Consider the following 12944-nt stretch of genomic DNA (forward strand, 5'->3'; position numbering starts at 1 on the left):
TTTCTGGGATTTTATCGCCAAGACCCCACATTGAGTTTACAATGTCATTCAATCTAGTGTAGAAGTCCATAAACATTTCATTTTCCTCCATATGAATTTCTTCAAATCTGGTTATGAGGAGTTGGACTTTAGATTTTTTGACAATTGTAGTACCCTCGTGTGTCATTTCTAATATATCCCAAGCTTGCTTTGCAGTATCACAAGAAATGATTCTTTTAAACTCATCCGGTGATAGTGCACAAGTAATTGCATTTAGTGCTTTAGCATTTGTACTACTCTCACTTTTCTGAAGGGTGGTCCATTGGTAATATGGTGTGGCTTTCATTGATTTTGAACCATCAACCCCAGTAACTTCCATGATAGGAGGATTCCATTCAGTCACTGTGGCTTGCCACACATTTTCATCCATTGATTTGAGGAAGATCCTCATTCTGGCTTTCCAATAAGCATAGTTGGAGCCATCAAAGGGTGGAGGCCTAGTGACATAAAGGCTATCAAAATTTGACATCTTAAATAGCTTAAATCGTTAGCTCAGGAATTAAATCCAAAAAACGAGCTATTAGGCTCTGATACCACTTGAAAAGGCCAAGCTATATGTCCTAGAGGGGGGGTGAATAGGACAATGCCAAATAAAAACTTATAACAGCGGAATAATAAAGAAAATGATAGCCAAATTAAATAACAATGCAGGAAAGAAAAACAACCTCAAAATTCAGATCTTGAGAGGTTGATACAAACGTTATTCTAAGAACAACCTTACACCAAAAACAGAGTTTATGGTAGGACAACCTTATTTCTAGAAAGGTCTTTGTATCAAGTCTCAAATCGAAGAGGAATACAAAAATAAATATAAACTGAATTGAAATGACTTGTAATTAAAAATGTATTGTTCTAGGGACAGCCATACACCATAAAAATGGCAGGGCAACCTTGTTGGAACAACTTTCAAATGAAATTGAAAATCAAGCTTATAAAGGAATAGCAGAAAGTAAATTCTAAGCTATTACAACATTCTCACAAAGCTTGAAATAATTACAACATTCACCACCATACATACATCCCACAAAAAGAATAAAAAATTAGAAGAATAAAACAATCAACCACAACTCAAGGGATTATAGTGGTTCGCCTGTGTGTTCACCAACTGTTAAACAACAGCCACACAAAATGCTACTCCACTCCTAATATCCTCACACAGGGGATATTAGCGTTCACTAAAAATAGGTTTTCCCAGGTTCACCCAAAACCCTTACAATTGTGTCTTTGTATGTGGGCTTACACAATTAAAAAAACCCCACTTCTGAGTTTTCCTGGCTCTCCTCAGATAACCAATATAACAAGATTTTTCTAGCAAATCTTGAAAGAAACCAAAATAATAGAAAGAAATTTACAATATGTAAAATACCTGAAAATCTCCTTCGTTGTAGCAGCCCGGTAGAACCAAATCAAAGTAGTTGATTGAATGTCCAAGTTCAATGTCCAGTACTCGATTACAATGGTTCTAGTTCTAATAGATTTTAAATTAAACCAAATAGGGCTTGCCTTAATTGATTTTGATTCCAAAGAAAGGGAATAATAATTCCTCTTTATCAAATCAGATTGGAATATAAGAAACAAAATCAATTAAAATAAAGCTAAGGAAAGAGAATATTAAATAAGCACACTTAGCTTAGATGGAGCACAGAATTATCTCTCAGAAGTTCGACGAAGATTGGCTTGAATGAATTAATTAAATCGATAATTTCTTCTGAGATTCGTGCACTATTTATAGGTGAGAAGATCGGGTCTTCGACTGGTCTAGAGTGCTCTTCGACTAGTTGAAGCAACAACAGATATTTGAAAAATCCGGCGGGATATGCTCTGACCGTTCTACGACTGGTCGTAGGTCACCTACGACTGGTCGTAGGTTTCCTTCGACTGGTCGTAGGTCCTGTAAACCATCGCTGGACTTCGAGTCGAAGGTTGTACGACTGGTCCAAGATCAGTCGACACTGTTCCTACGACTGGTCGAACAGATTCCAAGACTAGTCGAAGGCTAACAGATTTTATCCGGAATTTGTAACAAACTTATGACTGGTCGAGGAATTTCTTAGACTGGTCGAAGCAAGTCTAGGACTAGTCGAAGAAGGCCTAGGACTAGTCGAAGAACAGACCAATCACATGAAAATTAACATTCGACTTATGTATCCGAAATGACCTACTTCTAAGGTCAACCTATGGTCAAACAAACCTCAATCATGAAGTGTGGACATTGAAGCATTAGGAACAAGTGACCTTGAAGTATCAGTCTTGAAGTCTTGATGTAGTTGAACTCTTCATGTAACTCAATCTTGAAATTGGCTTGAGTTTCAGCTTGAGTCTTGAGTTCAGCTTGAGTCTTGTCTTGTGAGCAGTTCTTTCATTCAAGAGTCTTGTCTTGTGAGCAGTTCTTTCATTCAAGATCTTGAGTCTTGTACTTGAGAGCTTTGCTTGTTGTGAGCTTAGCTTGTTTATGAATGTTGATCCTTGAGAGAGCTTCACTTATGCAAGTTATATATAACAGAGTATAATAGTGATTTTGGCACTACAAATTTGACAACAAAGAGGGATAGAAACTATAACACTTACAAATATGACGACGAATAAGCTACCACAACCATTAATTAAAGAAAGAAATGCCTGAGAGATAGCCACGGAAAAGGTCTATAAATAGCAAAAAATCTAACAAAGCAAGTTATCTCATACTAAACCAATCAAATTATCTTTCCTTATCATATCTTAACTCTATCCTAAGAGTACTGAGGATCTAATAGTGGTAATCCTTAGTCATAATCCAGTAGTGGTAATATTTAACTGTAATCCAAGTCTATACTTTTATGCTAGTCTATTCCTGATATTAATACAATCAATTCATCTTTCAAAAAGGCATCTTACAGTTGCTCCTTATGATCACACTATTATAGTACTGTTGGTTCTGTTGAGTGTCAAATATTACATATTTTCCCCTACTTATATCTTGGTTTTATGATCATGATATTGCTTAATGTTATATTTTATACATGTTTGCATTGCAAGGTAAGAGCTTAGATTGAAAAGAATGTAAAAGGCATGGATTTGATGATCAAGAACAACCAAGGCAAGATATGGATCTTAGAAGACCAAGATTGAAGAATTCACATGCTAAAGATCTAAGGAAACCAAGCGAGGAATGAAGAGAATTGAAGATTTGAAGTAAATTTGCATAATTCTCGACTAGCCTAAGCTCTGGCTTAACCAGCCTTGGCTTTAGCTCAACTAGCCTAAGCTCTAGCTCGACCACCCCTGGATCTGGCTCGACTAGCCTAGGAAACTTCAGCTCAAACTTCAGTAACATTATCTTTTAAATATGCGCGATCCTCGACCAATCGAAGACTGTCCTCGACTAGTCAAAGGTGACCCTCGACCAGTCGAAAACTGTCCTCGACTAGTCAAGGGTTACACAGATTTTGCACGGACTGCGTAAATTTGAAGCGGTTTTCAGACTTTGCCAACTCGGTACGAAAGTTGGAGTTCCCCAACTATAAATAGGAGTTCCTAGGATGTTCCTAAGCATCTCTAGGGTTTAAGGAGTAGAGCAAAAGGGTGGAGAGCCACCACTAAGAGTTTTCTTCTTCTTCCTTAGTTTGTTTTTATGTTTTATTTAAGAGTTCTTAGTTCAATCATGTTTATGGTTAACTAAACCTCTTAGCTAGGGCTAAGAGGTGAAACTTCTAGCTTGATTGGGATGTTTACTTTGCTTTGATTCATGTTTTTGTTGAACTTTATTGATTCCAGTTTGATTATAAGGAATATTTTCAGTTTTTAATGGCTTGTTGTGACTCAAATTACAATAGATCTGCAATAGCTTTAAATATCTTCTTTTTCTATTTGAGATTGTGGGATTGATAAATCTTGTTGTTCACCATTATCTCTTGGGCATGGTAGGGTGATGGAATCTCTTCCAATCATCACAATTCTCCTCCATTGAGATTTAGGTCAATGAAAGTTCAGATTTGATTTAATTGCTATATCTTCCAATTGGATAGGATATGACTTCAATTCCAATTGTGTTTATTGAATCAAGCAAGGTAGCATCTTGATATCTAGAAGTGGATCCTTAGCACCCTAGTTCCCTTTTGATATTTGATAAATCCTTTATAATTACTCTCTTTTACTTCAGATTTATATTTACATCTTTCTCTAGTTCTACTTCTAGTTATTTTTAGAATACATACAAGTTTAGTCCCTGTGGATTCGAGTTTGGTCTCATCGAGACTATTACTACATCGCGACCCCACACTTGGGGTTGTGAACAAGTTTTTAGCGCCATTGTAGGGGACTAACGACTGTATTCTTTTAAAATTAATTAGTTTTAGAATTAAGTTAAGATTAGGGTTAGTTTTTACTACATTTCTAGGTTAGAATTTTTCTGAATTATTTCTAAAAACTACATCATTTTCTGATTTGTAGGATCCTAACCTAGTTTTCACAACCTAAGTGCAGGGTCGTGATGTAGTAATAATCTCGGTGAGACCGAGGTCGAATCCATAGGGACTAATCTTGTACGTTTCTGAATATAACTAAAAGTAGAACTTGAAGAAGATGTAAAACTAAATCTGAAATCTTTGAGAGAGTAATTGTGATTATTGTAATTGAAACTTATGAATTTAAAGGTGGGAGCTAGGGTGCCAAGGATCCACTTGTAGCAATTGAGATGCTACCTTACCTGATTCAAGAGATCCAACTAGAGTCAGAGTCCTATCTTATCCAGTTGGAGAAAGAGATGATCAAATCTCTAAACTTCTCATTGATCCAGTCTCAAAGGAGGAGAATTGTGAGGATTCGGAAGGGATTTCGTCACCCAACCATGCCCCGGAGACGACGGCAAACAACAGGATTTACCAATCCCACAATCTCAATTAAGAAAAGAAGATATCTAAAGCTATCATAGATCTATTATAATTTAAGTCATAACAAACCATTGAAAACTGAAAATATTCCTTAAAATCAACTAGAAATCAATGAAGTTTAATATAAACATGAATTAAAGAAAAGCAAACATCCCAATCACGCTACAAGCTTCACCTCTTAGCCCTAGCTAAGAGGTTTAGCCAACCATAGTCATGATTGAACTAAAGTCTCTCAAATAAAGCATAAAAACTACTAAGGAAGAAGAAGATAGACTCTTGACGGCAGCTCTCCACCCTTTGGTTCCACTCCTTAAACCCTAAAAGATGCCTAGGAATGTCCTAGGGACTCCTATTTATAGTTGTAAAGCTCTACCTTACACACCGAGTTGAGATTTCCGCAAACTGACCATGAAATCTCCTCAATTTACGCAGCCGCAGCTTTTCCGCGCTACGCTTTGGTCAAACCGAAGTGACCTTCAATCGGACCAAATTCGAATATAAAGTTGAGTCTAAATTTGAAAAGGATTCTGTTTCAATAGTTGCCTGATTTTAGTCGGACTGAGATGGCTTCGGTCGGACTGAACTTAAGTTGTCGGTCAGACCAAATTAACTTTCGGTTGAACCAAATTAACTCCAAAATTCGTCATTCTTCGCTGGAGCTTTTTTTGTGCACTCTTGGTCGTACCAAATACTCCCTTTAGTTGGACTAAACTGGGGTTTGGTCGAACTGAATTACCCTTCGGTTAAACCGAATTAGCTATGAATTTCATCATTGGTCACTGGACTGTTTTGAGTGATTTCGGTCGGACTGAACGTGGGTTCGGTCAGACCAAACAGTCTGTTTTCTGTTATAGATTATGCATTCTTTCAAGTCTTTTCTTCATCTTTTGTACTTGGTTTCCTTGGATCTTTGGTATATGAATTCCTCATTCTTGGTCTTCTAAGATCCATCTTTTGCCTTAGTGATTCTTGAGCATTGAATCCATGCTTTTAACATTCTTTTCAATCCAAGATCTCAGATTCACCTTGCAACAAAAACTTGTATAAAATATACCATTAAGCCTTATCATGTTCATAAAACCAAGATATAAATAGGGGAAAATATGCAATATTTGACACTTAATACCTAGCGACTCTTATCTAGTAACTTCGTTCCCAATCTCTTTTTTTTTTCTAGATTCTTTACTTGCTTTAGTTTTCTTTCTCTCTTAGGTTTAGTTTTTAGTTGCATGAGGGCTGAGAGTGTTTCATGCCTAAGTGGGTCTATGATAACACTCTACATCTTTTGAGTGAAGAAGGATTAGTCGAAGGATTGCCTATCCATCACAAGATTAGACACCACTTGAGGTCCTTCGAATTAATAGAAGTGATGGCTACGAATCAACCTGCAAATCAACCTCAACCTCTGGTTGAGGAAGTTGAGGATGAGAATGAGGTGCATTAAGCACCCCCACCTTGTATCTTACGAGATTATTTACAACCAGCGGGGGTGAGCACACCATCTTGCATGATCTCTCTAGAGAATGCAGGACATGAATATCAAGCCAGGAGTGACCCAACTCCTTCCAAAGTTCCATGTACTCGAATATGAAAATCCATATCTACACACTTTCCTAATGTGTCTAAGGACACAATCAGGCTGAAACTCTTTCCTTTCTCCTTAAAAGAAAAAGCTACGACATGGTTGCATTGTTGAGGGTCAAATATTACATATTATCTCCCATTTATATCTTGATTTTATGAACATGATACTGCTTAATGTCCTATTTTATTCATGTTTGCGTTGCAAGGTGAATTTAAGAGCTTGGATTAGAAAAGATGCTAAAAGCATGGGTTTGACGCTCAAAGATCACCAAGGTAAAGAATGAATCTTAAGAGACAAAGATTGAAGATTTCAAGGTCCCAAGATTCAAGAAAACCAAGTGAAGAAGGAAAGAAGTCGAAAGAACAAGTGGAGAATTCACATTGACTGTTCGACGACAGCGAAGATACCATTCGATGACATCGAACACAGATCGATGACATCGAATTTATGAATTAAAATTGAGTTGGTCGCTGGACAAATTGAAGACGTTTTTCGATGATTCGATGACTTGTTTAATGACTTGAAGCTTTGCTCGATGGCATCGAAGCCAGTTCGATGACATTGAATTTTATGTGGATTTTCGGAAAAACTTGCTAGACTGTTTTGGACGCATTATCGATTCTTCGAACAACTCTCGATGACATCGAAGGTAGGTTAGATGACATATAAGGTTATGTTGTCCAGATGAAGTTACGCAGCGCAGAAAAAGCAAGTATAAAAGGGACCTGCGATGACATTGAAGGGAGTTCGATGCCATCTAACGGCTTACACAGAGTTACGCAGAATTACACGGATTGCGTAAATTTGAGGCAGTTTCCAGATTTTTTCAAAGAGCTATGAAAGGTGTTGCACAACTATAAATAGGAGTCCCCAATGCATCCCTGGGCATCTATCTAGGATTTGGAGGAGCGAAGCACAATGGTGGAGAGCTGTCGCCAAACATTTTTCTACTTTCTTCCTTAGTTTTTCATGCTTTCTTCTAAAGTTTTAGATTCAATCATGTCTATGGTTGGCTAAACCTCTTAGCTAGGGCTATGAGGTGAAGCTTGTAATATGATGGGATGTTTCTATTGCTTTCATTCATATTTATGTTGAATTCTCTTTGATTCTAGTTTAATATTTAATGAATACTTTCACTTTTTTAATGGTTTATTGTGACTCGAATTACAATAGATCTGCAATAGCTTTGAGTATCTTCTTTTCATGCTTTGAAATTGTGAAATTAGGAAATCCTATTGTTCATCATTGTCCCTTGTGCATGGTTGGATGATGGAATCCCTTCTAACCTTCACAACTCTCCTATGTTTGATTGTGGAATTGGTATATCATGTTGTCTACCATAGTCTATTGGGCATGGCTAGGTGATGTAATCACTTCTAGTTCTCATAACTCTCATCCGTTGAGAATTAGATCAATGGAAGTTCAGATTTGATCTTAATTGTTATATCTTTCAACTGGATAAGATAGGACTCTGATTCCAGTTGTGTCCTTGAATCAAGCATAGTATTTCCCTGATTGCTACAAGTGGATCCTTAGAACTCCTAGTTCCCACCTTTGAATTTCTTAAGTTTCTAATTAAATCTTTCATAATTATTCCCTTTAATTCTAGATTTAGATTTACATCTTCTTCTAGTTCTACTTCTAATTACTTTCAGAATACACACGAGATTAGTCCCTGTGGATTCGACCTCGATCTCACCAAGATTATTAGTACATTGCGACCCTGCACTTGGGGTTGTGAACAAGTTTTTGGCGTCGTTGTCGGGGATTAACGGTTGATTTTTCTGAGATTAATTAGTTTTGGAATTATTTTAAGATTAGGATTTTTCTACTTTCTATTTTTAGGTTAGGTTTTTTGTTTTTAAATTATTTTAGAAATTAACTTAATTTTCTATGTCTAGGTTTAGAAACTTTCCTTTTCTGTTTTTAAAAACTAATTTACTTTCTAATTCTATGATAGAAACTTTCCTAATTTGTTTTTAAAAACTATTTTTTTAGGAACTTTCTTAATCTGTTTTTAGGAACTAATTTCCTTTTCTTATTTTTTAGAAACTAGGTTGCTTTCTTAGTTTTTTTTTGTTTTTTTTATTATTTTTTTTTATAGAAACTAATTCACTTTCCTTTTTATTTTACAGGATCCCAATACAGAAACTTCTAATTTGGTAACTTCTTTCTAATTCTCTTTCTTTCTATTTCTCTATTTCTTTTTAAATTTAGGTTAGATTCTGAAATTGAGGGCTGAGAGTGTTTCATGCCCAAGTGGATTCGTGATAATACTCGACGTATTTTGAGTGAGAGAGGATTGCTTGAGGGTTATCTATCCATCACATGAGGGGTTATCTATCCATCACAGGATTAGACACCACTCGAGATCCATAGAGTTAACTAAAGTTATGGCCGCCAATCAATTGGCCAATCAACCTCCAAATCCACCTCAGCCTAGGGTTGAGGAAATCCAGGATGAGAATGAGGTGCATCATGCACCCTTGCCTCATACTTTACAAAACTATTTACAACCGGTAGGGGTGAGCACACCTTAATACATGATTTTTGCAGAAAATACACAACATATAGATATTAAGCCAGGGGTGATCCAACTCCTTCCGAAAGTTCATGGACCTGAATCTGAAAATCCATATTTACACATGAAAGAGTTTGATGAGATCATAGCCACCTTATATTTTCCGAACGTGTTTGAGGACATAATCAGGCTAAACTCTCTCCCTTCTCCTAGAAAGAGAAAACTAAGACGTGGTTGCATTCACTACGTTCATGATCTATTAGCAGATGGAATGACATGACAAGAGAGTTTATAAAGAAAATTTTCCCATATCATAAAATGAACACCTTTAGAAAATTAATTATGAACTTCCCCCAAAAGGAAGGCGAAACATTCTTCCAATGTTAGGAGCGGTTCAAGGATCTTGTCAATTTATGCCCACAACATGATTTTGAAACTTGGTGAATAACAAGTTCTTTTTTTTTTTTTTTTTAATGATGGGCTGACTTCTTCCATGCGCCAAATGGTCGAGGCAATGTGCAATGGGAAATTCATAAACAAAGAGGCTGATGATGTGTGGGATTATTTTGACAAGCTTGCTGAAAACACACAATCATTGGACATCTCCCCAAAATCAAGCACCACTTCTAGGCCTACTCAATCAAAGGAAGGGCGGAATTTATCTTCTAAAAAAAGATGATGATATAAATGTTAAAGTGACTAATCTCACAAGAAAACTCGAGGCCATGAAACTAAAGAAGGATAAGGCTACGGAAACTGTTTGCGGTATTTGTGCTTGTAACATTCACACAATTGAAAATTATCCAACAATACCTACTTTTTAAGAGGTATTGAATGAGCAATCTAATGCTGTGAATAATTACTAAAGATCTTTAAGTGGACCACTTCAAATGCATACAATCCTAGTTGGAGAAATCATCCAAATTTCAGTTAGAGGAATGGACAAACTGCTACTCCACAAGGATTCCGTAATCAAATTCTAAATAAAGGGAAACCTGAAGAGGATCTGGTTTTAAAGAATCTTTAGAATTAAGAGCGTTTCAATCAGAGTATGCTATAAGCCTTTCAAGACCTTACAAAGGCCATACAAGGGCTTGAGAAAAAAATACGATTGGGGAAAAGGGAAACCTTCCAGCTCAACCTCTTCCCAATCCAAAACAGCAATATGAAGTCAGCAACCTGAGCTCTTCAAATCAAATGGAGCAAGCCAAGTCTATCATCACTCTTAGGAGTGGGAAAATAATTAACAAATCTATTCTAGTAAGGGCTGAAAAGTCTAAGGACTCGAAAATAGATGAAACTGATAGACCTAGCAACACTCCACATGAGTTAGAACTGGAACCTCAAAGCAAGCCGATTGCTTCATTTCCCCAATGGTTGATTGTACCAAAACCTCTTTCTAACTCTCAGGACATTCTAGAGGTGCTGAAACAAGTAAAGGTCAATATTCCACTACTGGATGTCGTTAAATAAATACCTTCATATGCCAAATTTCTAAAAGACTTGTGTACGACCAAAAGATGGTAAAATATTCGAAAGAAAATCTTTTTGACAGAAAAAGTGAGTGTCATCCTAAAGTAAGATGTGCCACAAAAGTACAAAGATCCAGGTAGCCCAACCATCACTTATATAATTGGAAATTATTGGATTGAGCACGCACTTTTTGACTTACGAGTGAGTGTAAATCTGATCCCTTACTCGGTCTACGAACAATTGAGTTTAGGTGAATTAAAACCCACCCAGACTACATTACAACTTGTTGATCGCTCAGTTTATGTACTGAGAGGGGTAATTAAAGATGTGTTGGTCCAGGTTGAAAAATTCTACTACCCAGTAGATTTTATCGTCCTGGATACCCAACCCATCGTGGACATGAGCACTCAAATTCCCATCATTCTTGGTCGCCCATTCCTTGCCACATCAAATGCAATCATCAATTGTAATAATGGAGTTATGAATTTATCTTTTGGGAATATGACATTGGAGCTCAATATTTTTTTCAATATGAGCACATAGGCAGAGGATGATGACGATGCCCACGATGTTAACTTGAGTAATTCTTTCATGGAAGATAAAACACTATTGACCTTATCCTCTAACTCTCTAGAGACGTGCTTGGCCCACTCCCATGATTTAGATGATGATATGATTAGGGAGATGGGTGCCATGCTTGATACTGTGCCAACACTTGAAGTTAACCTGTCACGCCCCAAACTCGGAAAACGGGCTCACAAAATTTTCGATCGCCGAATCTGGCACCGACAGCCTCCGTAGTGCCCCATTCTTGGATCCCGGCACTCACATGCCCGATTCCAATCCTGAGATCCTATAAGGAGGATTTTTAGTATGATTTTTTTTTGTAATGGAGCATAACCAAGTCACAAAACAACATCACCACATATCTACTATATCAAAAACTTTTAAGTACAATGCGGAAAGGAAAATACAGGGTGATCAAAAACTCCAAAATAATCCGATTTGCGCTCCTGCCTCAGCGCTGCTGCGATCCAATGCCACCTATACGCAACGGTCGTACATAAACTTACAAAAGCTTAGAGGGTGGTGTAAGTGTGTGCGCAAGGCAAGCGCCAAGTGTACAATATCAGAGTAATGCAGAAATATATAGTAAGTCCATGAATGCTATCAGCTGTACCAAAGTTATGTGATGCAAGACATGAATGCTATCGACTATACCAAGGTCATGCGATGCGAGGCCTATGTAGCCAAATGTCATATGCGAGATGCAAAGCAAGCATGCCAGTACTCATCAAGTATACATATCAGTACAGTTCCTCTCTGGATATTACCCGGTTCTAATACACTTCACACTGACTGCCTCCTTCCTAGCTGCACAGCTAAGCAAGTGGAAGAGACCACACTATCTGCCTGACCAGTAGTCTACCAATACCTACCTGGCTCGTCGATAGTGGACTCATTTATGAGCTGGTCAAACTCAGCTTAGCTTATAGCCTCCTCACTCGGGTGGATATGGCCACACCCCCTTCCAACTGACCACAACACAGTGGGAGATGCGACCTACTGGTATTCGGCACTCGAGCGCTCGTGTATCCACTCGGTCTAGACGTTAGAGCATCTCCTGGTACCAAAAAGTTTCTAGGATTTTCACCTAAGGACATCATAAGTGCCCACAATGCTAGAGCCAATATTTTCGGTATCCGATACGACCATCCACGATCTGCCTGTGAAGGCCACGACCCTGATGTGGCTAGGGCGTGCAGTGATCATGACACACAATGCAAAATGCATGAGTCACATTGTCAGTCATGCAACAATCCTGTGCGTACCACGCGCTCATGTGGGGTACTCTGTCTCATAAGGAGTCCCGTAAATGTCTCAGCCCAACGGCTTGTGCTATGATCAAACATTCCTCATACCAAGCATACATAAGATATGTATGACATGAGTCATGAAATTATACTAAGCGTGTTATAAGGTGATGAACGATCAACAAGTATGGACCTATCAATGGGCCCTAAGGAGAGTCGTAATGCGGACATTTAACCAACATTATTCTTACAATGTGGACGTCAAACCAACATTGTTCCTAAGGCATGGCCCGCCATAAATATCATTTCATAAACTATGGTGGAATCATACATACAATGGACCTTATGTACATCCCATTGGGCCTCGACTCATGGGCCGCCAATACATCAAATGGGCCTCACAACATAAGCCTCATGTATATCAAGGTGGGCCTCAATAATGGGCCACGAATACATCAAGATGGGCCTAATCACATGGGCCTCATATATATACCAAGGTGGGATTCAATGGACAGCCAAAAATAAATCAAGATGGGCCTTACATTGATATCAAGGTGGGCCTCAACAATGGCCTTATACACATCAAGGTGGGCCTCAACCAACAGGCCATAAATATGACAAGTGGGCCACCTCAAATGGGCCAT

The 12944-nt window shown here is 37.9% G+C and overlaps 1 non-coding gene across 1 annotated transcript; it reads right to left on the reverse strand.

Annotated features, from left to right (window-relative positions):
* Window positions 1-9337: 9337 nt before the first annotated feature.
* On the reverse strand, window positions 9338-9444 carry LOC131247522 (small nucleolar RNA R71). Its single transcript, XR_009171808.1, has one exon. It is a non-coding gene; the product is annotated as a small nucleolar RNA R71 (small nucleolar RNA).
* Between the last annotated feature and the right edge of the window lie 3500 nt (window positions 9445-12944).

This window comes from Magnolia sinica, chromosome 5 (genome assembly GCF_029962835.1).
Source record: "Magnolia sinica isolate HGM2019 chromosome 5, MsV1, whole genome shotgun sequence".
NCBI lineage: Eukaryota > Viridiplantae > Streptophyta > Magnoliopsida > Magnoliales > Magnoliaceae > Magnolia > Magnolia sinica.